Genomic DNA, 27,520 nt, shown 5'->3' on the forward strand with positions numbered 1-27,520 from the left:
GACAAAAGGAGAAGTCAACGCTGTTTGAGGAAACAGGTTGAAGAGAAAATCAGAAAAATACTGACAGAGGTAACAGGGAGTACGAACTAAAAACGCTGTGAAGTAAATCGCGTGTGAACCGATAAGAAGTACAGATTTCACCCACTCGCTCCCCACGGGAAGCACGTACAAGGAAATGACGTACTACACGCACCTTTTAAACCGCACCACACGTCCAACGTCACTTCCGCGTATACGCACTGAGGCACTATCCTCCAATTACGCGGGCTGACACTCGGACGTGCAGTTTTTGGTCTAGTAACATTCCCCTGGGTACAGGGACACGCCCGCGCGTGTCACGTCACAGATGCGCCTGCGCTGTCAGGGCCTGGCCTGTGGTCCAATGGAATCGCGTACACAGGCCAATCGCGTGTGGAACTTCTCGCGCACCTCTGGAATACACGCACACGCTCCCCCAGGCCCGATCGCGTGTGAAACTTCTCGCGCACCTCTGAAATACACGCACACGCTCCCCCAGGCCCGATCGAGTGTGGGCCTTCTCTGGCGCACATTTTTTTCCTGCACAGGGATGCTAGCGCCTGCTTTCGTGTGACGGACATGTATGGGCCTATGCGAGTCTTTGGCCGTGCGCTGTTTTTCCCTATTCGATTCCATGAATACGTGTTGCAGGCGAGCGTGTGGGCGTTCTGCACACTTGCCTCCTGTACTTCCCCCGTGACGCCCATATTTTCACGAGTTGTTCCCCATTCTGCGTGTGACGCCCCGTGTTACGCCTACTTTTGTTATGTGCGCCACGCGATGTGCGAATTCGCTGTGGCCTTATCGCACGGCGTTCGATGACCTGTGCGCCAGCGTGCGCCGTGCACTTTTTCAGCGCACATCCCACATTTTGCGCGTGCACGGGCTTCCATGAATTGATGTGCGATGTTTCACTGCGAATCGCACGTTTTCGCACGCGTGCGCCGTTTTTTCGGCGCACATTAATTCCATGAATCGGCCTGACTGTGTGTTCTTAAACACCTCAAATTCACAATACAGACACAAAATTCAAACACGCATTTAGAGCAGAACAAGCATCAATTTTGATTTTTTCGCAAGTTGCAGTCATAGCATGTTTTTTTTTCTGCCATTGCCTTTGGTATGATCATCACAGGACATTCCATCTATGTGTCCTAGGTCACTTTACAACATCCTTGTGCCTAAAAGCTAGTGTACAGTGTAGAAATGTTTGAACATAGCACATACAGTGGCCCTTGATTTCATTGTGCCACAGTTAATGGGTTTTTTTTGTAATGTCTCTATCTTTCCTATCTCCCTGACATGCTGTTCAGGATGCTTGTTTGCATGTATGAGGTAACGAGTGCCCAGAGTACGGGATGCTGTTACAGTTATGACCCTCCCAATGGTATGTATTTTGCCAACCTCTGAAGCCTGAAAAGTAGATCCACACAGACTTGGCATTTGGCCAACTTTGCACCAAACTTGCAGATGAGCTGATCTGCTGCTAAATCTCAGTTCCCAGAATAAATGGAATCAACTAAGTGTAACATTCAGACATGTAATTGGCCATGTTACTATAGCCGGTAAGATAGCTATATCCTTTAAGAAAGCTCTGTCGGTTGTACACACACTGCTGTGATGTGTGAATGATCTGCAGGTCGCAGGTTCGAATCCCAGCAAGGCCAACTCAGCCTTTCATCTTTCTGAGGTTGATAAATGGGTACCAACACAGGTTGGGTGATATTGTATGTATATTTGTTATATATAAAGCGATTAAGTGCTATATAATAACACATTATTATCATTTGAACTTGGATGTCTGCTTGCATTCACAGTAATTTTGTAATATGGGCCTACACACTGATATTAACAATGCATATAGTGAGCCATTCTTGTATAAAATGTATATCATATTACATTGATAGTGTAACCATATTTTTCATAGTGTACTTACGAACAATGCTATGTGATGTCACTTCCAGTTTTGTCAAGGGGTAAAATGTTGTGTTCCATCACTCTTCATGATGTCACTTCGGGGTGTGGTTAAATGACATTGCTACCTGTGATGTCATCAGCGGTGAAGGGTCATGCGATGTCACTTCCGCTATCGCTGGCATTCGGGTGAAATGATGTCCCTGAACCCCATCCTCTTCACCATACACATACACCACACTTACATCAGGGTGATATTTCCTTGCTAGCGTAAATGCTATGGATTCCTTTGGAACTTATCTGCTTTTAACACAGGCAAAAAGCAAGCAGATTCCAAAAGAATCCATTGTAAATGGTACTTGCCAGTTGCAAATGTCATCAGGCACTACTCAGTTTGCTCTAAGTGAAAAAGGGAGGCCTGAAGACAATTTTAATAGCATTTTACACCTCCCTTTAGCACTGTGCAGTGCATACGAGGAAAATTGGTTGGAAGGATCCTATTAGAATATGAATAAAAATGTAAAAGGTCCCCTCTGTGCAATTTAGGCAGACCTGGAACATAAGGGGTAGGGCAACATATTGATATTACTTTGGTGAGGGAAATATGGAAAACTAAAATAGGTGTCAGTTAATTGAGAGGTGAAACATTACAATAGGATGTAGTAGGATTCAATAGCAGGAGATATAACAAAATAAAATAGGATTTAGTTGAGAAAGAGGTGGAATACATAAGTTAATATTTAGTTGAGGGGGAGATACAAAATCCAAATAGGATAGGCTATAATTTGTAACTATTACGGGAAGATGTATAGAGATGCATTAAAAAACATGAATCGAAAATGAAAAGTTACCCAATACACAAACTCATTCTATTCAACTTCTGATAGTAGCTCAGGGGGCATCATGATGAGATTTTGACAAGTGGAAAACATGTCAGACGATGTTGGGCAGGCTTCTTCTTCAGTCTGGCTTGCTGTATGCATTGGGCTCACCACATGAACTTAGCAACCGCACTGAAGTCCAGATGTTTGATGCCTATGTTCTGAAAACCTGCCATTAACAATGATGTTCAATTGCAATTCTCTTTAATTCGATGTGAAACCTTATGTTGCCCCCTGGCTAATGTACAGTGTGGAATGGTACATATCTCTGGCTGTAATAGTATGCCAGACAACAGGAGATGCCTTAATAATGAATTAGCATAATATTGAAGGTTGCAATGGGAGCAAACACTAGGCGCACTTGGAAGACCACACAGCAGGTTTTTCAGATGACGAAGATTTGTGTTCAAGCAAGAGACAGACTACTGCACAGGAGGCATGGGAGCGTTGTTGAGGACATTTACTTTGACAGTACTGATTGATGTGGATGTCTTTTTCCTGCAAATGCCCATGATCATACAACTCTCGTTCTTGCCATACAATCTGAGATACTCAACTACATTGCAAAATCGAAAAATATAGATTCTTCTACATTCACAACGTATGTCTCTTTAGTGCATCCTTATCACTGCTTTGCATGATTCTTATCCCAAGGCACGTGTTTTTAAAGTTGCCATTTTGACTTTAAACCATGGCTCAAGAAAAGATGCCGAGAGGTTCGCCATGTCCCTGTTCATCTCAGAAATGCTTGGATTCTGTCAAAAGGTCGAGAGCTGTTTCATTTCCCTGATCCTGCATTGCCAGACATTTCTGGTTCACTGATTATGTTGGATAGTTCACATTCCAAGAGATACAACAGTGACAGAATCTATGGGTGTTGCATCAGGCTACCATGCAAAAGCTGTAGTACAAAATAATGTCCAATGTTTGCTAGATATTAGGTAGTCACCTTCTATTTGTGACTCTGGTAATAGTTAGTCACTGCAATGTACGGTTCACTCAAACACTCCAGCTTCGAGGGTTGAACTCCATTGAGTGGGCATTGTAGTGTCCAGTTTGTTGTAAGGGTGGTGGTGGTGGCACAACTACAGCTTACCTAACATGTTTTAGGCAATTCAGATCTGCCCAATGTTGCTGGACATCTTTTGAGTCACTTTAGCATCTCATAGAGTGGCAAGTACGGGTAGCCATGATTGAAGCATGGCACATGCATTGTTTCTCCCATACTCAGGGCTGTGACAATGTCCCCAGCATGTCACTGGGGATGTCGGATGGGGCACTCACGTAGGGTGCAACCACCTCTGGCAATATTGTGGGGGTCAGAGGGAATAGATAGGAGATCCCATTTACAACCCCATCATGTCCAGGCTCTGTGAAAGAGGATTGACACATTGTCACAATCGCTCCCTGATTCAGTCGGCTCCACACCGCTTTCCCAAGTGTCCCATAAGCCCTCCTGCTCACCTGCAGTCCCCTCTTCTGCTTGGAGTCCAAATCTCCGAATCCTCAAGGTCTCTTCTCTGGAATGCAGATGGGGTCTGCCTCGAGAGGAAGCCACCCTGCCCCTCTAACTCGGGGCCTAGGGGGGCCCCCGAATCGGGGCAGACCGATGAAGGGGAAAAAGCCAACAGGCACAAAAAACCCCATCCTTGTTGGGTATGGTGACAGGAAACCGACAGGATACCAGGTCGGAATGATTGGAATAGACCGAATGAACAAACCTCCACAGGGGGAGTAGGAGGGGAGAGGCGAGTAGTAAATGGAGAGGAAAAGAAAGGAAAAAGGTGAGAGCCTAGAGTAGCGAAAACAGGAGGACTGAAATGGGAGGGGGAAGTCTGAGAGGAACGAGAGAAGCCGGGAAGGCAAGGCGGAACGGCCAAAATCACTGGAGAAGGAAGAGAATGGCAGGGCACTGAAGAAAGGACTGGAGCGTACCAACCCGGAAGCCTAACGCGAATAGGTTGCAACGCGCGGGCTTCCGGGTTGGCGCTCGTAATAAAGGACGCCGCTGGTCAGAAGGCGGAAAGCTAGACCGCTGCTGGAGAACGCACAGCGGCGTAACGGCTTACTCAATGGCCGCTCCAGCGTCTCCACAACTGCCAGCGACCGCCGTGCGTGACAGTATGCCCCCCTCCAGATCCGAACCCTCCGGGTTTTCCCGGATGTGTCCGGTGAAAACGCTTGACCAGTTGAGGAGCATGTACATACGACCTGGGTTCCCAAGAATCCTCGGAACTGGGATAGTTCTTCCTAGACACAAGATATTCCAATCTGCCCCTGCGATATCTGGAATCTAAGATGGCAGATACCTCGTATTCTTCTGGTATAGACTTGGGATTACCCAATATCCATGTGGACTTTCTAACAGGGGTGCCTGGATCAACTGGACGGAGAAGGGAGGAGTGAAAGACCGGGTGTACTCGAGACATGGACTTGGGGAGTTGTAATTTGTACGCCACTGGGTTAATTCTCTTGATTATTCTGAAGGGTCCGATAAACCGGGGGGTTAGTTTGGTCGGGTGTACCCATCTAGGCAAGTATTTAGTAGACAACCAGACCCGATCGCCCTCCTGCCAATCTGGACCTGGTAAACATCCTCGATCAGACAAATCCTTATACCTGCGTCTGGCAGATACTAAACTTCGTTGGGCGGTAGTGTGGGCTGTGGTTATTTGATCTAAGGTGGATTCAATGGTGGGTATATTAGTGGGTGAGGAAAAAACCGGAAGAATACTGCGAGGGTGGAAACCATAGGAACAAAAAAAAGGGCTGAGTCCCGTTGCCGAGTGTACAGCGTTGTTATATGCGAATTCTGCGGTGGGCAGAAGGCCCACCCAATTGTCCTGATTCTTATTGACATAGCATCGGAGCTATTGCTCAAGGGAGGCATTGAGGCGTTCTGTCTGACCATTAGTCTGAGGATGGAAGCCTGATGACAAGGCCCTCTTTATACCTAATCGATGACATAGGGCGCCCCAAAATCTAGAGGTATACTGACTACCCCGGTCAGAAATGATCTTATCAGGCAGACCGTGGAGCCTAAAGATGTACCTAAGGAAAATTTCGGCCATCTCAGTGGCGGACGGCACTCCTTGCAGCGCTGTGAAATGGGCCAGCTTGGTGAAGGTATCAATGGTAACCATGAGACAGGTCGAACCCTGGGATCGGGGCAGGTCTACTATAAAGTCAGTGGATATTTGGGACCATGGCCGGCTTGGCAAGTCCGGTTGCATCAGCAACCCATAGGGTTTGTGGGTGGAGTTCTTATTCTGGGCGCAAACCATACACGATCTACAGTGTTGCCTTACGTCGAGAGAAAGTGAAGGCCAAAAAAAAGAGCGAGAGATTAACTCGAATGTACCTCGGACACCCCTATGTCCGGCGGTAACATGGTTGTGACACCATTTCCGAACCTTAAGTTGTAAAGACCTAGAGGGAATGTACAAACGCTGTCCCGCCAGTAAAAGACCTTTAGACCAACGAAGTTGAGGATGTAAGTCACCCGGCACAGTGGTTGCCAAATTGGGTTGGGTTGCCGTCTTAACCTCTTGAAGAAACGAAGAGACTATCCCCACTATTCTGTTCCGGGGAAACATAGGGTGACTAAATGAAGGAGAGTGGTATTCGGAAGTCTGACACCTAGACAGGGCGTCCGCCAGGCTGTTTTGGGTGCCTGGAATGTAGGTTATAGCAAAGTCATACTGGCTGAAGAAATGCGCCCAGCGAACCTGCCTTGAGTTGACACATTCCATATTTCTGAGAATCCTCAAGTTTTTATGATCAGTACGTAAAGTAAATGGATGTGCTCCGCCTTGAAGCAGGTGTCTCCACTCTTCACAAGCCACCTTAAGAGCCAGAAGTTCCTTTTCGATTACGGAGTAGTTCTGTTGACTTGCGGAAAGAGTCTGAGAAGGATATGCAACAGGATGTTCCTGTCCCTCCTTGAGTTGAAGAAGTACTGCTCCCAAGGCGTTAGCGGAGGCATCAGCCTCTACTATAAAGGGCTGGTTCTGATCGGGTTGAGATAGAATGGGAGCGGAACAGAATCTCCTCTTTAAATCATTAAAGGCTTGATCAGCTGGTTCAGACCAGTGAAACAACTTGGCATCTTTCTTAAGTAATGAGGTAATGGGCAGCACTATCTGTGAAAAATGTCCGATGAATTTCCTATAGAAGTTGGCTAGTCCCAGGAACCGTTGGACTTCTTTCAAAGAAGTGGGTGGGGGCCAGTCTAGGATGGCAGACACTTTCCTTGGATCCATGGTTATGCCTTCCTGGGATAAGATATAACCCAAATAAGGAATGGAAGACATATTAAATAGGCACTTCTCAGGTTTAACTAATAGGTGTTGAGACTGTAGCCGATGTACGACTGTCTGAAGATGCGATGTATGTTCGGAGGAGGATTTTGAAAAAACCAAGATGTCATCGAGGTATACTATGACACAGAGGTATAATAAGTCAGAAAACAGGCGATCCATGAAACGCTGGAATATGGCCGGAGCATTAACCAAGCCAAATGGCATCACTCGATACTCAAAAAGGCCAAACAGTGTCCGAAAGGCCGTCTTCCATTCATCCCCGTCTCTTATCCGGAGAAGGCGGTAGGCACTCCGGAGGTCTAATTTAGAGAAGACGGTTGAACCCTGGACTGCTTCCAGTATGTCTGCTATCAAAGGCATTGGATAACGGTCGCGGACTGTGACCTTGTTGAGACCCTGATAGTCAATGCATGGTCTTAACTCCGAGGAATCCCTCTTAGGAATGAAGAAAAAAGAGGCTCCAGCCGGTGATTTGGAGGGACGAATGAGGCCATTGGTCAGATGGGAGTCCAAGTAATTGCGAAGCGCCCTCTTCTCCAATAGAGACAAGGAAAACATGCGACTAAACGGAACCAGGGCATCTGGCACCAGCTCGATGGCACAGTCTTCCGGCCTATGCGGAGGGAGATCCAAGACAGAATTGTCTTTGAAAACTTCCTTGAACTTAGCCAATTCTGGGGGAATCTTACATATTTCATTTACTCCTTCTTGTTGGGGGGTAAGGACTTGTACCAGTTCTTCTGAAACATGCAGTAAACAGTTTTGTTTACAATATGAGGAGGTAAAGGCCAGGGTGTTCTGTGCCCAATCGATGAGCGGGTTATGCCTCGTCAGCCAGGGAATTCCGAGGATTACCGGAAAATGGGCTGCTCGAATTAGATCAAATTGTATCTGTTCCGAATGCTGGAGAATGCAGGCCTTCAAGGATACAGTGGAATGGGTGATAGGCCCCGATGAAAGCGGAGAACCATCAACTCCTTCCACCTTCTGGACTTCTTCCCGTTTCAACAGAGGGAGACCTTGTGTGTGCGCCCACTCGGTATCCATAAATACTCCGGCGGCGCCACAATCCAGTAGAGCCATGGTGGTAAGGACTTCTGTCGGGGTTTCCAACTGGATGGGAACAGCCATAAGGCGGGAGTCCATGGTGGTTGGATGAGAAGCTACAGTCACTGTAACATAGGGACTTGCGGTCTGACCTCGGTTACTCGTCCTCTTTAGTTCCGAGGTCGTTTGTTTCCCGGGCGTCTAGGCGGGACTTCATGACAGTTCCGAAGCAAGTGGGTACCGGATCCACAATACATGCAGAGGCCCGCATCCCTCCGACGTCTTCTCTCTTCAGGTGTCAAAGGGGATCGTGCGGACCCTACTTGCATCGGTTCCTCCTTATTACTGGAGTGAGACAGGGAGGGCATAGGGTAGGCACTTGGCAGAGGGGCGGCAGATGCTTTCTGCTTCTTCCTTTCAGCCTTGCGTTCACTGAGGCGGTAGTCAATCTGTGTTACGATGGAGAATAAGTCCGACAGGGTAGTAGGACGGGCTATCCTGGCCAGCTCATCCTTTATCTCCTCTTTCAATCCTCAACGGAAAATCGTATACTGGGCCCTTTCTGGCCAACCTGCCTCTGAGGCCAAACGTTTAAAGGTGGAGATGTATGTCAGCAGGTCACTGGAACCCTGTTGCACATCCAAGAGTTCTTCTGCAGCCACATGTGTGATCTCGGGTTGTTCAAAAGTCTGGCGCAGTAAGATCAAAAAAAAACCATAATCTCTGATAATAGGGTTATTGTTGGTCACTAGGGGGGTGGCCCAAGCTAAGGCATTTCCTATCATGTTAGATATCATGTACCCCACCCGTCATATTTGCCTGCAGATAAGGCCATAGGAGGTAAATCGTAATCTCTAGCTTCCGGATTAGAGATCATCTGCCTCAGGACTGCGTTATCTGCCTTCACATTCTGCAATTCAACGTTCATGGCCTGGACCGCGGCCACTAATTCTTGTATTTGTTCGGGGGTGGCCATACTTCTTTTTGGGCGTTGCAAACTGTCACAATCGCTCCCTGATTCAGTCGGCTCCACACCGCTTTCCCAAGTGTCCCATAAGCCCTCCTGCTCACCTGCAGTCCCCTCTTCTGCTTGGAGTCCAAATCTCCGAATCCTCAAGGTCTCTTCTCTGGAATGCAGATGGGGTCTGCCTCGAGAGGAAGCCACCCTGCCCCTCTAACTCGGGGCCTAGGGGGGCCCCCGAACTGGGGCAGACCGATGAAGGGGAAAAAGCCAACAGGCACAAAAAACCCCTTCCTTGTTGGGTATTGTGACAGGAAACCGACAGGATACCAGGTCAGAATGATTGGAATAGACCGAATGAACAAACCTCCACAGGGGGAGTAGGAGGGGAGAGGCGAGTAGTAAATGGAGAGGAAAAGAAAGGAAAAAGGTGAGAGCCTAGAGTAGCGAAAACAGGAGGACTGAAATGGGAGGGGGAAGTCTGAGAGGAACGAGAGAAGCCGGGAAGGCAAGGCGGAACGGCCAAAATCACTGGAGAAGGAAGAGAATGGCAGGGCACTGAAGAAAGGACTGGAGCGTACCAACCCGGAAGCCTAATGCGAATAGGTTGCAATGCGCGGGCTTCCGGGTTGGCGCTCGTAATAAAGGACGCCGCTGGTCAGAAGGCGGAAAGCTAGACCGCTGCTGGAGAACGCACAGCGGCGTAACGGCTTACTCAATGGCCGCTCCAGCGCCAGCGTCTCCACAACTGCCAGCGACCGCCGTGCGTGACACACATTGAATGTACCCTGTTGTACTAGCCCCTTCAAGGTATGTCCCCAGAAGTAATATGTATGGATGCTTTTAGGTTGTGCTTCAAGTACTTTGTTTGCTCACTAGCCCGCTGGACATAGGTCCAACTTGGAACTCACTAGAAGACTCTCAGTTACTGGTTATTTTGTCACAACGGGGACAGCACAGTAGCACTTAGGATTGCCATATGAGGACAGTCCACCTGGCAGCATGCCCACGGCACATATCTGTTCGACAATGGCAGATCCACATCTGGAAAGATTGGCCCATATCTGGAAAGCATGTCAACATCATTTTTAAGGGTGTTCAAACTGGAGATTCAAATAGACCAATCACAAACCAACAACCATTATTTTCCACTAATGCACCCATTCATGAATGTCGTAGCACAAGGGAAGTGGCAAGCGCGTCATAAAGACCATCAGACCAGGAACCTCCATGTGGGAGACAGAGGTTGGAATGCGAGGCACAGAGAATATATGAGAGGGGAAGTTGCAGAGGAAATAGGTAAGGATTTGGAAGAACTGAGCAAAACAAAGGTGAATGAGAGGCAGACATAAGAGAAGAACAAGAGGAAGGTTTGGAAGTTGTGGAGAGGAGGCAGAGAGAGTTACCAAGGAGAAGATTTGCATAATTGTGCATAGGTGGAGGACTGGAGATTTAGGGAGGAGGTTCAAAGTAGTTACCAAGAGGGAACTGGGGAGACCAATGGAAAAGAGTTTAGCAGTAGTTGTGAGGTGATGGCCAAGAGAAGGTGCTTACAGGGTGGTGGATATAACACTGAAGAGAAGGAGAAGAAGACTGGAAAGGGAGAGCAGAGATAAGAACAAGAATTGTTAGAGAGGCTGAAGGCAGAATCAAAGTGACAGAAGAGGAAACACGGGGTGAAGAGTTGGGGATGAGAGGGGAAGGCAGAGAGGGCCCAATTTAGGAATGGAATAATTGTGTCTCATCCAAGAGAAATACAAGATTTTGGATTCATAGTAAAGAGAAATGTAAAAGGTCCAGGAAATTAACAAACCCTAGACAGAGGAGAAAGGAAAATTACTGAATCCTGAGTGGATGCTCTAAGACTTTTGCTAATACTCACGCAAGCCCTTATTAACTAGGTCCCTTCCATGATTGGACAATGTAGCAGATTCAGACATAGTAATGGGACTCATTTTCATACTTCAATTAACAGAGTGCCTGACACTGCATCAGTTTATTCTCCACAGATACAATGCATGTATGCTTAACACAGGTGTGGCATTCTCCCCTGCCAGCACAATGCACATGGGTTCTCACTGGTCTGGCCCTATCCCCGACCTACAAAATGCATGTGTGCCTAATATTGCTGCAGTGCTCTAATTTACCTTCAAAATGCATGCAGGTCCCTGTCAGCTTTTGCATTTTCTACTGCCTACAAAATGCATCCATAGTCAATACTGCAATGATATTCTCCCCAACTTGAAAAAAAACAACGTTTGTCTATCAATGCTTGACTCTCAATGATTTGGGGCACTGCCCCTCCACCCACAAATTACGTTTTATCACCCTCCACACATCTCTACCCAAACACTCTGTGCCTGGGTCCTACTATCAATAAGATTGTTCTAAACATACACTATTACCAACCCAAATCCATCCCCATGGCATAGCTCAATTCCCTAACTACTTAAAGCCGCGCCTGCCTCTCCAAAAGCCAACAACAGACTGTTCTATTTTCTCAATATTCAAATGTTTATAGTCTTGACGTAAACTAAGCCAACCCTCCTATTTCAAGCCCAAAAATAGGGTGGATATTTTACAGGGTCACATTTTCGTTGAATTATCTCAAACATGGTTATTTTCAGTGTGAGATACGTTTTAGCGGTCATAGGACTCCATCATGATTTAGAAATATCATTTTTGATTACAGTAGATTGTGATTTATTATTTATAATACAAAGACAGCATGGATTCCGAGAGAGCTGCTGGCTCTCAGTTCCTCTGAAAACAGCTCTTCACCTACAGCTCCCCACTCACCTTAATGCTGCTCCCTACGGCACCTCCCATAAACACCCCTCATCTTCTACTCCTTCCTGCCACCAACCCTGCTGCCTACACTGACTCGCATCTCTATGATATGCTACCTCCTGTCACGTAAAAGCCATGATGGACAACCAAAAATGCCACAGTATCTATAGTGATCATCTTAAGAGTGGGAAACCTCCCATTTGATGAAAGGGTGCACATCCACGTGGGACCCTTCAGAAAAGTGATGCTGAGGTGCTAACGGCCTTAACATCCACATGTGGGGTTCAGGCTTGCACTAGCTTTGCTCAGGCCTACCCTGTAATGGGCAGGTAACACACACACACACACACTCACAAAACACACACACAGATCCTAAACCACAAGCAAGCGCACCCACCCACACACGTGCACACCCACCCACACCCACACACAGACACAAACACACACACACATGAATGTATGGTCTGAGACATGCACCCACCATCAGAACCATAAAATAAACGTTGACTTCCATCAAACTTCAAGTAAAAAATACAGTTTGCTGGTCAGTGAATGTAAAAAATGCTTTGAGCAAGTATTGTTCATTCCATCAAGGTCCTCCATTGCTACGCCATGTGATGCACCCACTATTCCTTTACATGGTTTCCCAGAAAAATACTACTGCACTTTTCTTTATGGTAGATAGGGCGTTGGTGTATGGCTAGTGAAGGCTTGCTGACAAACTGTCTCTCCACATGTCCTTCAGACATCCAGTCAACAATGTATCCCTATACCTGATTGTACAATGTTCCATACACAGCAAACATTCCTCAACTCACCACTGGCCCCTACAACATTTGCTCGGTTGTCTGAGTGTGTGCAGGTGCATCACCAGGGACGTCATTTCACCAAAATGCCAAGGGTAGCGGAAGTGACATCACAGTCATCAAAGTGTCCTGAACAAGAAAGCCAGCCACTCCAGAAGCAAAGAGCCACATGGCGCTAGTTACAGCCCAGGATCTTGCATTAATAAAAAAAGAAAAAAAAAATTCTTTTTTTACACAATTTTTTTGTTTGTTTAGGGGTAGCAAGTAGATCACAGGGGTATTTAGCTCTTTGATTTGGTTCCTTTGAAAATTGTAGAGGTAGACCCTGTATTATACTTCTTACTCCTTCTTGGTGGTTTTAAAGTCATAGTAGGCTTTCATTGCTTCTGCCGACTTTTCTAAATTGTGCTGAGCATAAGCAAAAGCGTGCTGAAGGTGTTTCCATAGATTCTCAAGGTACTAATGGGTAGTGGATGCGTTGGTCACTGTCTGCTCTTAAGTTCTGTAGAACAGATGCTGAGGTAGCAACATTTTTCATCCAGTCATGAGCTCAAATGGAGATATTTTGGTTGCAGAAGATATAGTGGACCTAATGGCCATTAGGACAAGCGGTAATCAGATGTCCAGAATTGGTCCAGAGTCCGCCACAAACTTCTTCAAGATGTCGATAATTGTTTATTGTACCCCTGAACTCCCTCACTAGAGGCTGGGTAGTAGGCAATGTGGAGTTTTCTTTTTACCCCTAGTATCTCCCACATCTTGGTCATCACCTCGCTGGTAAAAATAACTTCCTCGGTCTGACTCAATCTTTGGGGAAATCTGAAATGAGAGAAGATGTGGTTGATCTTCAGTGCGGCAGCTGTCTCCGTTGTTACAATTCGGGGCCGGAAGACATTCTACCACTTGGCAAACAAGCATGTCACGGTCAACATGTACTTGTTTCCTCTAGTGGAGCGTATCACTGTCCCGATGAAATTGACTTGCAAATCTGACCAATGCAGTGTCTTTCCCCTTTTCTGTAGGGGAGCTGTGTGTGTGAGTGGACATGGCTGAATGTGAGCACACAAAAGACATCCCTTTAAGAAGATGTGTGGCCAATATGCAACCTCGCTCAAGGTTTCTAATGTGGAGCAATCAAATCTGCATCTGGGGTTTCTTTCCTCCACTGGGCAGTAGAGAGTTCATTATTGGCATGGGTTTGGGACCTGGTGACAGCAGCGACTTGGATTTCCCCCAACAGGGATTCAGTTTCTATGAGATCACTGTGGATGGCTCTGGTTTTAGCCAACTGGTCAGCCAAGTCATTTCCAGTTTTTTCTGGTCCCTTTATTTTAGAGTGACCTCTAATCTTTTTCCAATAGATGGTCATCTCATTAGAGGTTACCAGATCATCAATTGATTTAATTAATTTCCCATGCTTTAGCAGTTTATTGTTTGCACACAGCATGCCTCGATGTTTCCAGTTAATGATGTGTTCCACAAACTCATTCCTGACATAATCAGAGTCAGTGATTATGATACGTTGTTTGAGTTGTGCTGCAGTGAGGATGGCTTTGATGTACCACCATCAACTCTGCCACCTGACTACCTCAGGGACATATTTTATACCCAGCAGAGGATTGTGGGACATCATTCACCCAGGCATTACCAATGCCACCCACTTGTTATTTTTCCCTGTGATTGTCAACATGGTGGGAGCACCCATCAACATAAACTGTTGGTACCCGCTGGCACGTGTCTTCCTACTAGACTTTGTGCAGGGAAGTAAGGTATGCCTCCATATTGTCGTTGGTCTTTAGACTTTTGTCCTCGAGACAGTTTTCATGAGCACAGTCATGCAAGTCATCCAATCCTTGCGCTAGAGGACTCTTCTTGTAATGGCCATATCTGACCTCCACAGGAAAGCCTTGCATGGACAGAATCCAGGAAGTAATTCTCATGTTCCCTGTTCGGATTCGGCCACTATGGAGATATTGCAAGGGTTGTTGAGGAGTTTCGACAATGATGTGCTCACCTTGGATACATGGGAGGTAATTCTCCAACACCCACACCATTGCCAGGAGTGCCTTTTTGCAATCGTTGATTTTTTACTCCACAGAGGACAAAGTCTTGCTCACGTATGATATTACTTTGTTGACCGTGTGGAGTTTATTGGTATAATACCACAGTTAATCAAGTATCTGAGGACCCTGTCTGCAAGAATAACTCCTTGTTCTTTATGGGGTAAGCCAAACAAGCAGCTTGGGAAAAGCTTATTTTGAGTAGTTTTACTGCCTCAGATTGTTGTGGACCCCACTCCCACTTCACTCTGGCCTTTAATAAATGGACCAAGGGTCGAGTGACCTCTGCGTAGTCTTCAATGAACTTCCTACTATAATTAGTGAGTCCAAATAGGCTTCTTAATTCTCGCAGAGTAGTAGAATGTTTTAAATTCAACAATTCTTCCACCTTTTTTGCCTGGGCCCTAAGAGCCTCAGGGGTGATTGTGTGCCCTAAGAAGTTCATGCAGGTCTTAAACCACAGTGCCTTCTGAAAGGACAGTTTCACTCAGGCTTTCGGCACAGTTCTGCTCTTGATTGAGACATCATCTACATAGGCCAGGATTCCCCTTTTGCCCAAATCGGCATGGCCTTATGCAGGAAGATGTTAAATTAATTGCCAGAGTTTATGTGTCCAAAGGAGGTTCGGGTCTACGTGTATTGCTGCCCCCCCGAAGGTAAAGGCAAGCTTATACTGGTCTTCCCTACTCACGGGTACTGTCCAGTAATCATTGGTCAGGTCAATGACGTATACACCTTTGACCCTTAGATCTGGACCAGTCCCTGATCGATGCTAGGAAGGGACCGTCTTATTATGTAGACCTGTTTATTTAACTTGCTCAGGTCTGCTCAAAGTCTCCATTGGCCATTGGGTTTGAGTTTTCCCAGTACCAGGTTGTTAAAGGAACTGTGGATTGGACAAATTATTCCATGGGATTCTACGTTTTTAATAATCACTGTGAGTGACTCCATGGGGACGAAAGGTAACCGGTATTGCTTCACAAATACTGGAGCCATCTCAGGGTCCATGTGTATGGTGGTTGAATGTACCTGTGTGCGTCCAAGTTATAGGAATCCATTGCAAAGAAATACTGAAAATCCAGATTCACCTGTTTCATCTTCTGTTTTTGCGCTCTGACCTCACAGCCATTAGCAAGATTGATTTGTTCTTCGACCATCTGCTTAAAGCATGGAAAGACCTCATGCTTGGCAATTTCAGCGGTATCCTGCAGTTCGGTGGAGAGATCTCTTGTTATGGGGTTGGCCTGGATGTTAGGTTCCAAGGATGGGAGGTAGTCACTCTTGACTTGGAATACCACCTTAAACTCCCTGATGTCACAGGTCACCTCTCCACAATATAAGGGCAGGAAAAGTGCACAAAGACATTGCCCCTTGCCTGGTGAAAATCTTTCTGAAGGCATATCATCTATATGGAAGCAGTCATTTGGAATTGGTCCAATGATCTCATTACCTAAATCAATAGGAGATGTTCGGAATTTGGAGTTTCCAGGCCCATTTCCCACTTATCAATCAATTTAAATGTGGGAATGGTCTGATCTTTTCGGAGTTTCCTGAATAATGCTTTTCTGATGAAGCTTCTTCCGTTATTCAGTCATAATCTGTTGAGAACAGGTTCCTCACTTCATTTATCTGAATGGGGAAAAACAGCTGTTCACCCGTTATCTGGATGTCAGTTACATTTTGAGATGGTTTTTCATCAGCTTTTGTCATGGGATTTCAGTTTTCCTCTGATTGTGTATTGGTAAAAAAACGTCAGAGTATTTCCCCATTGGTGTGGAATGTCACTTAAAACTGTGAGGGAAGGTTTCACATCACCAATTTGTTCTCCTACATAGATGACAGTAATGTCTGGGACTTGTTTGTTCCTAAAATGGAATTCTATTTCGTTGGACTGTTGTTCAATCATGTGGCATGTGCCGTTCAAACTCACATAATGTGTGCTCTCTTTTAATTTAATTGCCGGTTAGTCTGAGTCCAGAGAACCTTGGTCACACAGTCAATCAGGGGTGATAACCTCTGAAGGAGGTCATTACCCAAGGGACAAGTTGTGCTCTCGGGAGTCACAACTATCACTGGTTGTTTCATCCTATGTCGCCCAATTTTTATTTCCAGATCTGCAGTCCCTTCAACAGGAATATCATTCCCATCAAAGTTTTGGAGTTGTCCGGGAAGAGATTTGAGTGAAATTTGGTGACTCTCCCCCTTCCTGAATTTAATTGGTCAAAGGCCGTTTTGGACAGGAGGGTGGCTTGGGATCCAGTATCCATCAGGGCTGATAATGCACACTGACCCTGTACCTTGACAGAAGCATGACATCTTCTTTCTCGCTCCCCCAGCGGGCAAAGAAAATGTCCATTCTGTGCCAGCTTGGTCGTTCATTTTTTTATGTTGAACTCCGACACTTTGTGAACCTCGGACAGTTTTCTGTGTCAGAGTCCAGGAATCTGTATAAAAGATGTTGCACCCAGAATCAGGTGGGATTGGGAAGTGCAATGTTCTCCCCTGATTCTTTCCTGTCTCCCTTTTCCTGGAGACAGTTACACACACCTGTTTGGGGGAGGCACCTATGTGATTTCTGGGTCCTCTCTGTGACATTGTTTGGGTTTAAGAACGTCTTGCACCTGGTCGGTTCCATATTTACCCCATTAAAAGCAGGGTTTTTTGGGACCCATTTTTCCTTGGGAGGGATCCTTCCATCTCTGAAAGAGAGGATTCTCTTCCCTGAATCCTCCAGGGATTCATCTCCTTCGAAAGTTATGATGCAGATTTGGCTTTCGATTTATCCTACTTACCCTTTGTTCTTTAGGTTCCAGATTATCGGCGTAGAAGATTTATGTTCAGGCTCAGGGATTCCAGGGGTTTTGTTCTGGTGGTAAAGGAAGCTTCCTCTAGGTCTATGAATCTCCCTCCCACCCAAAGCACTCTCCTCTGGAACCTGTTGGTTTTCGGAGGTTTCTTCCCATCATTGCCCCCCTAAGACATAAGAAACGGGTATTAAATTATTTGGGGGTAACAGCAGTGTCCAGTTGAGATTGTGCTGAGCCCTCAACTTGTGACTCAGGACATGGGTTAATTGTTGGACTTGTCGCTCCATTTGTGACATTTTTCAGGATGGTACGGTTGTCTGGATTCATTCCTTTGCTGCTCCTGGAAAGGGTAACTGCCGCATCTCCTGGAGTAGCTCAGTTATTGGGAATTTTCCTGATAACACTCCATCCTAGTTCTCCCTTGTCCCAGATTCAGGAATGTATTGTCCTGAATGTGGGGAGAGAGAGAGGAGGATTCTTCTGGAAATTAGAGTTTGAAGGGTATCTGGTAAATAAGCTTAGGCTGGGGGTTCGAGTATATGTTCCTTCCTGAGGTAAGTTTTGAGGGAAATTTTGAGGTAAGTTTCCTGGGATGGTACCTACCTGGCCGGGCCCCCCATTCTGCACCAGGGGAGTCTAGACATACCCCAGGATGGGTCGGTTACCTTTGTATCTCGGACTGATTTAGGTGGCAGGGTTAGATGGAGTGTTGGTCTGGTATCCTACCTGGCTACCACCCGATTGGGTTGGATCAGATGGTCTTCTCCACCTCTCATTCTGCTTATTGGTGGGAGGAGTATTTTTATGCCCCCCCTACTCCAAGTCCAATGGGGGGGATTTTTATTCCCTCTGCTACATTTGCAACGGCAGGTGTGGTTGAAGTTTTATTTTTGTATGGTTATTTTTACTTTCAGAGGGCTTTTGTACCTCATAGATCCTGGTGGCCTGTTCTATCACCTTATACAGGGTCCTACGCTCATGGAAATCCCTTACTAATTGGGTCATTATGTATTTTGGGAGTGCATGAAAATATGTGTTGATGAACTCCCTGCTATTGGTGTTCACCCACCTAGAAATCTGTGCAAATGTCTGTTTCGGCTCCTGCACGATCTCTCTAGGGGCTTGGCCATCCCCACAATGCAGGTTGTATGCTGCCTTGTGGGCCTTCTGCAGGTTCCTATGGATTGAAAAGTGTTTAGAATGGCCACCTTATAGTTGGACTTTTTTTTGTGATCTTGGTCTTCCAACCCTGCAAAGTAGCTGCAGTATTCAGGGGAGAATGTCCACTTAGCAAATGCCATAGAATTCCCATTAATTTTTAATACCAAATGATGTCATCATTTGGTCATAAATATCTAGATGTTCCATACCGAGTATTTTGCATTATTATGGTAGGAAGTAGGGAGTCATGAAGCTTCTTATGGCCTTTATCTGTCAAATTGGGTCTTTCACCAGACCTTTCTTTTGTTTGGCAGCCTTCCTTTTCCGCTGCACCTGCGTCCACTGCTTCTCTGACTCAGAGCTGCTACTGTTAGTGGTCCAGTCCCTTACCTCTATGAGAACAGGAATACCTCTCAGAATTGTGGTGTCTGCACTCTTCTCTCCTGTGGTGCTGTGGGCTCTCAGGGTCTTTCCCATGCACTGAACGTTTTGCACCAGAGAGTACTCATTCCCCTCCTCCCTCCTTCCAGTGATGGTGGGGAATTCCCCCACCTCCCTGAATGTGTAGAGGTTTTTAAAATGCTCTTTGTAGGAATAACTCTGGTTATTCTCTTTCTGTAAAGCGGACCAGGTGGTCCTTTGTAACTTCAATTTCTGCCAGACCAACACCCTGATCCTTTCATCATAGGAGCCCTCCTGGTCAGAAGTACATGCCAGGGTAGTTTTAAATTCCCAGGGACCACTGGTCCGACCACCTTCCCTTGTACTTGGTAACCCTGAACCCTCATCGATGTCGGATAAGGACTGGCCTTCTAGATCAGTTGGACTATGCCTGGTTGAGTCCAGCTGCCTCATGTTTCCCTGCTCTTCAGAATTAGTATGCATGAAGTCAGCAGCACTCTGTACATTTAAGGTGGTGTGTTGGCTTGAGGTCCCTGGTAATGAGGTCATCACTCTGTAATCAGAGGGCATTTTTCCATACCCTGACCGGTCGGGGTGCCTTAAAGCCTGTTTATATGTGACTATTTCACTTTCCAATCTCTCACATTTGTTTTTCTCAGACCCTATCTCCTAGTGATATGTAGAGGTCTGAGTTTTCAATTCTGACACTAGTACTTGAGTTGCTTCTAGCACTTTACTTTGTGCTATTAATCGGTTTCTTAGTCCCTTGTTCTTTTCACAATGGGACTAATTTACCTTCTGCGAGGCGTCCATTGTCTGTGCATATTCACAGCATTTTTTTTTCAGGAGACTAATCTCCTCCGCTTGCACAATTTTGGACTGTGTTGCCTGCTCTATTTGAATCTCTCCTTGCCTCACACGTTCCGTTAATTGTGCATTCTGTAACCTTCTGTCAGTCAGTTCCTGAGAACATGACTCACTTTTCTGCAAGTCCATCCTTAACTGATGCACATCCTGAAACAGGGCGCTATTCTCTTGACTTCATTTGTTATTTTCTTCTCTCAACTGCTCTGTCTGCTGTTTGAAGGTGTTCAGATCATGGTGCATTGATCGAACTCACACTGAGAATGAACCCCGTTAATAATGACCTGGCTGTTTTCAGCAATCAGTTGTTTTACCTGTGATTGAAATGTTTAAATGTCCTTTAATCAGGCTCTATTATGAACAACCTGCTCATTTATTTTGGATTGACTTGTGCTCAGATTTTCAACACATTCTTTATACTCCCCTTGCAGTGGAGAGAATGAAGCCTCTCGCTCTACATTTTCTTACTGGTGTGTTTTCAATTCATCTTTTAGCTGTTCAATAATATTATCTAATTTTAGTTCTAAGTTTTGGCTCTGCTGCACTTTCGCTTCCTATTGTTTCAGCTCTTCCTGGCCTTTATTCAAAAACTCAGCCTGATTTTGCAAAGAGGCCACACTATTCTGGTGTCTTTCTTCCATGCTCAGCATGTGTAAATACATATATGGTGTGAGCTGATCCATTTTAATTTGCTCATCCTTGCTGGTTTGTGTCATGTAAAAGTTTGTCAGTGCCTGATGTAACAGCCACATGTCCACATTTACAGAGGTAACCTCTTGCATCATGCTGGCTTGCCACATTTCATGTTCCTGTTCTGCCCAATCACCTTTAATAAACAATTTGGATAGGAGGTGATTCCTGGCCATATTGATTTCTAAAGTGCTCATTCTGAAATGTGTTCTGCATCTTATATACTTCATGTGCAAGGGCAACAATCTCAACCCTGTCCTGCTTAGTTTCCACTCACAATGACAACACAAAATCAACAGGGTATAGGTCTGAATGACACCTTCACAATGCAACACAACATTCTATTCACTGCAATGCGATTACACCCAAATTAACAGTCTGCTGCTACTGCACTGTCACAATTGAAGACTCTCAATCAAATTCCGGACATGCCCCCAGCTTTGTCAGGATTTATTAGGTGATCACTCTCAACTCAGGGAGTTACTCTCCCCCAAGCAATGTGGCGCACACACAAAGCGCTTATACAGATTCAACTTTAGTGAGGCCTCCAACCTATTTCTCACCACCCCAGGAAATACCCCATGTACCACCAATGAGCTAGGAACCAGGCCAAGTGTATAGTAAGAATATATATTTTTATAAGGTTTGACAAAAAACAATAGCAACCCAAACATCAGCAACCAACACTGTGGCACAACCCAAGGTAACAATTTCAAATGACTTGCACCAATTGACTGACTTGTATTTCTAATGAACTTACAGATACTACAATACACAGGTAAAATGTAGAGACTGTACATCAAACACACACAAAGGATTTATTGCACATTAACAATTATGAAAGTTGAACAACCCCCAGTCATCAGTTATATATGACCCCATGAAACAGCAGGGCTCCTCTGAGGACAGCAAAGATCTAGTCAAAGGCTTCAGTCAAGGGTAGTCCCCAGCACCCAGACTTCCACTGGCTCCTCAAATGGCAACCCAAGCTAGCTTCTAGATTTCCCAGTCTCTGTTTCTCCTTAAATGTTTAAGGCCTTGGTAGCTTTTCCTGTCTCTCTGCTAGTTCTTTGCAAGAGTCCAGAAGCAGACTACCTCCAGCAATAGAGTGGGGAAGTCAAGGGAAAAATCACAAGTCCAAAGATAAGTCCCAAGAGTCAAAAAGTCAAATAAAGATCCCTCTCAGATTAAAAACTGATCTCTTATAAGACTGGTGACAATCCATTAATATAATACTTCCCACGCTATGGATTGGCCAGCTCTCTCCCTCTCACTCACCCCAATATGCCCACTGCCTACTAATAGGACAAGGTGTTAGGGGGTGTGAATGATGGAGGCTGAGGGAGGAGAAAGATTCATCATCCCAAAATGACAAGTGGGTTTTACTTTTTCAGTGACCTTAACATCTAACAACATGGCAGCTACCCTCATTTTTCAGATACATGGAGGGACATATATATTTTATGGCGAGTCATAAAAAACTAATCATATCTCGGCACACCCTTCCTGGGAGGACCTGCTGCTTTTTTATTGATTTACTCATGAGCAAAATAGTCACAAATCTGACCCTTCCTGATTCCAACCTTACTTACATAACCTATCATCACACCAACTTTCTACTCCCTCGGAATTATGAGAAAGGTGGAATCATAATTGTCTTCATTACTTTAAATTGTCTACATCACACAGGATTCATATTTACCTGGTACCGACAAGCTTTTTATCCCCTTTAATCTGAGTCTGGTGTGAGCTCACTGGAACATACGATTCTCTTTTAATTAAAGAAAAGGTGGCCCAGTGTTAATCATATAGCAAGGCATCACATGGGTCTCTCAGTTTAACATAGGCCCCCACTTATTCCTAAATTGCATTCCTCCACCGTCAACTGACCTGAACATCTGCTTATCAGCAATCTGTTTCATACACAATGTTTGATCATCCATTAGTGGCCCTGAAGCCAGTGCATGAGGTCGCCCTGAAAAGGTCATTTCTGTTGCCCACTAATTCACAGCTAATGCGGAGACCTGACCTTAAAGGTCATTTCTGCTGGCAGTGTTATCTGCAACTACAATTTTTGTATTTATAACTGAACCAGGCCTGCTTTTTCTGGTGGGCCTATCCCATGGTCTTGAAGTCAACGTTTCATAGGCACAGACATTTCAGTTCATTGGGATAAACACCAGCTTCATCCATACTTCAGAAAATACAGCTTTAAATCGACAAGATGTGCTTAAATGTAACATTTTATCATTATATCTGAGCATGTTGTTTGAAATACAATCTTTCTTGACAGACAGTTTGGACAGATATACATTCATTTTATGTATTATTCACACGTAGGCCACAGTTACAACGAAAAATCCAAGAAGTGTGCATTTCCACTTGGCTCCACTTTTTTTTAAATCTAAGGCACAGTTCCTCCTGGGTATTTTTGTGTACTGCTGCCATTTTGTATCTGTCACAAAGGGCCTTTCCCAGTTCACACAAAGTCAGCATATGCAGTGCCACATGTTATGTCACATTCATTGGGCATATCCATCAGTTGTAAGCTCTCAGGTAGATTCCCCTTCACGTGCGTACCTGTCCATTTTAGTGGAGTTGGCTAGGCCCATTTCTTTCCATTTCACTGGGCCCTATGTCGAAAATCACTGTTTTCTACTGGCTTCTATATTTCAACAGAACTCCACACTAGCCAATTTCACTCTCACAACTTGGCCTGACATGGCCTCTCCATCTCTATCACTCTGGGCCTGTCTTTTCACCCCACACTGAGTGGGGGTGATTTCTATATTACAAGACTTTTCTTTAATTGGATTATGAATCAAATCTGGCAAAGAAGAGAGGAGGAAACAGGAATAATGTCTTGCCCATTTTGCCTGAGTATGCCGGAAAGTCTCTTTCATGCATCCTTGAGATGTCACTTTTTGCTCAGGAACCTTAACTTTTGCCAATGCAGTTAGGCATTTATCTACTTACTTTTGTCTGTTAATACAGAACATGTTGGGCCCTATCAACATACTATAATGTTTTTGAGGAATATATATATATTGCTGTATAGCTCACAATCGCTCATATATTCAGGTATATTTTTGTTTCTTTTTTATTTAACCTGTTTTTAACGTGATGTGATCCTGTATTTGAATTATGTATTGCGTTTTAAAATGTGCATGTTTTTATGGATAATAGCTATCAGAAATAAACGTAATTTTACAACTACTACAAAAATGTAAATGCCTGGTGTCTTAGGTGATGTTAACAACTCTTTGCAGAAGGTTTGCTTTTGTTTCCTGCATTATGCACACTTTTTATCTGATACATAGGGAAGGACCTGCGTGTTAACAATGTAGGCTATTTTTGTTGGTATCAACTTTAAGATCGGCTGATATCAACTTCATGATTTGCCCGTTGCAGCCGAGGGTTCACCTTCATTTGAGGCGTCATGTATTATTCAGTGACCCGAAAATCAGTGTTAGCATGTTTACAAAAGATAGCATCACGCAGAGAATTAAATGCAATTTGCTGTCCTGTCAAAGAGATATATGCATTGTACGCCATTGGGGAAGGCAACACATCTGCTGTAAAATGCATTCATTCAAACGCAGCACCTTTTATCATTTCCATAACCTTCTGTGTGACATTGAGAGATGCGGAGTGCTACACATCCACAGTGCAAGAAGAAATTAAAGAAGACATCGGATGATTAGTGTTGCAGAAAACAGAGGAGTTTGAAACGACAGCAGCTTTCATCTTTTCGGAAACTATCAAAAGGCACTTTGAAATTTTCTGTCAGCAAAATAACGGCATTTACATTATATTTCACATGTACGTGCTTGCAGATTAGTTATACAATGGGGCGGGTAATACCTTCATGCTGCTAATAATTCGGATTGTTTCTTGTACCTCCTTCAGTGATTCACTGGATATCATGTTCCAATGAGCTGTAACGTAAAGGAAAGGCGTTAAAGCCTTGAGTAAGGATGTAATGCCTTCCATTTATGCCACAACTTGTTTTCAGTCATTTGAATGCTGAAGATGTGGGGCAGAATGCAACTTGTTTTGTTGCCAGCTCCCTTTCTCTCCGTCATACAAATGGGCTAGCAAACATGGATTTTCACGCTGGCGCAAATGCTGGAGATCCCTATGGCAGACCCTCATAGGGATCTATTGTACAGGCTGCCTGCCATGCACATGTGTCAGACAGCGGGCACAATTACAATGAAACCCTACCCGACATGTGATCATATTAGGCATGGTTTAATTGTAATTGTGAACACTGCTTACCACCCATTGTGGTATTTTTGAACTCCCCTGCACAAATGACTAAGATTTGGCACTGGGTAGCTGCCTATGAGTATGTCACATGTAAAGGGTCATTTTAATAAAATTAGCTCCACTGTCAATAGCGGTCTCCAAAATGAAACAAAACTGATTTTGCACCTATTTTTTTCTATCTATGAAATGAACACATTCTTTACTCTCCAGAAAGATATATTTGGGGTCATTTTGCGTGTCCCAATGGTACAGGGGGCACTCCATATGAAAGCTTTTTCGTGCATGCAGCCCTTCCGTTCAAGAATCATTTTTTGTATAACAAGGGGTACATAATGCATAGAAATCTGGTGGTCCTGGGTTTCTGTGGCCTTTTTTTACAACTCATAATACAAAAGCTGATACATTAAACCACCATTAATATGCACTGAGAGAGGCATTTAAATGCATTCCTATGGAATCCTACTGGGTTTTGCAGGTACAAAAAAGATGCATTACAAAGGAATCTTTAGAATCATCCTCCAGATCAAAATGTTATTGTCAAACAGAGTGAATGGGGTTTGTCTTATTCTAAAGTTTGATTTGTGGCTTTTATCCATTTCACAAATATATTTTTTTTAAAGCCTGGAGGTGTTAAGGAAGTATACACCAATACATAAACAATTAAACAATTTTGTTGACTAATGACAAATGAGTGCCATTATGTTCAATACATTCCTTTTGATAACAATAAAATAACATAAGGATTATGCAAGTGAAATTGTGCAATGCAGTGAACGTTTCCCAGCAATTAATTACACTGTTTTTCCTTAGGTAATATTGCTTTAATCAGTACACACCAGAAATGATAGTAACTCAGACTACTATGGGGGTCACAAAGTCGACTGGATACAGAAAGACAACAAATCTGTGGGAGTTATTTTAAATAAAATAATTGCCTGCAGGGGACCACCAGCACTTGCTTGTTCATGGTCTCATGTACTTTCTACACTATCAAAGTGGGGTGTAAAGTTAAAGGAATGGTGCGGCAAGAAATATTATTGTCCCTATGGTTCGGCCATGTGTTTTTAACCATAAGTCGATCGATCGTACAGACATTTCCTATGCACCTTACCAGAGTTTTCTTCTCTTGAACACAAGCGAAATCAGGCAGCAGGGCGCGGCCATCTTCTGATAATCTTATCACTTGCCGTATCGCCATGGGTGACCTGTGTTTGTGGCACTAAATCATATCCCCCGCCCCTGAGCCTGACATCACCAAATCATTGATATTCTCCGCCTCTCTCCGTGATGTTACTGGGCAGCGTAACCAAATGCGCCCAGTCGTAACATACGCGACTAGACGCGGAACCTGGAAAACAACACACATCGTCTCACAGCACAGCACATCACAATTAGGAATATGACACTGTGCTTTAAAAGGAAACAGCAAGACTGTACAATTGGTAAAGTACATTTATTTCACATTAAATGTTTCAATAACATTTGGCGTCTGACATAATCAATCAAAATGGGACTTTTTTCTTTGCTCTCGATCCGCAAATCTGCAAATGTTTAGCGTGAGTCACGCGCTGTTCCTTTTGGGTACACAGGGTGTTCGTTTTGTCTAAATGAAGCATTTCGGTCACACAGTGAATTGCAAAGCTGGTGCATCAACTTGGCACTAGACCACCGTAAAGGTTGTTATGTTCCTCCTAATCGCTGGTACCGCTTACGGGCATATTGAACCTTGTCTGTCGTCCCAAAGAACGGTTAAGTAGATCCAGTGATTGACATGTAGCTGCAGCTGGCGGTTGAAGAATCCATCGGTCGGGGTCTGAAATAGAAATGTGTCTCAGAGCCGATCTTTATTACAATTAATCATTTTCTTTATTAGCGCAGAGGTGACACAATGTGAACCGAGAGAATATAACGTGGAATATCAAAGTACTCCGATATTTGCTTCCGAGGATAGTGCAATGGAGTATGTTGTGCTCTAAACGTAATACGTAAACTGGGGCAACAATTTGAGGTGCACAAACAATGTAATGATTTATTAGCGTAGAACCAGGGAGAAATGAGTGGTGGTCTACATGCGTCTCGATGCTGGCCTGCCCATGTGCCCGGTAGATAGCCCAGCACACAAAGGTTGTACTAGCACTTCATTGCAATATGCCACACAGAATGAACAAGTACAATGTGACCCAGCAATAACGGTCAGCTATTCGTATTTCAACTAGTTCTGGTATACAATCGTCTAAAGAGAAACTTACGTTATATTCGGCATTTCCATTCTCTTAGCGTAATGCGGTCCGTAATGCAGACTCCTCCGTTCGTGTCAACAAATTTTCATAAACTGAACTTATATGCAACTAGGTCCAGTTTGGGGTTGGGCAACCTTATCATATAATACGTTATTACACCCAGCCCGTCAATTCAATCCCTTCTGGAATGGTCCCTGCCTCTCAAGGTCAAAAAACAATAGAACCTTATAATGTGCGCGGGACGCATGGGCCTCCCAGCTCCGAAGCAAAAATTCAAAGCTTTTG

The sequence above is a fragment of the Ambystoma mexicanum genome, chromosome 6q (assembly GCF_040938575.1).
Source record: "Ambystoma mexicanum isolate Mex_15411 chromosome 6q, UKY_AmexF1_1, whole genome shotgun sequence".
Classification (NCBI taxonomy): domain Eukaryota; kingdom Metazoa; phylum Chordata; class Amphibia; order Caudata; family Ambystomatidae; genus Ambystoma; species Ambystoma mexicanum.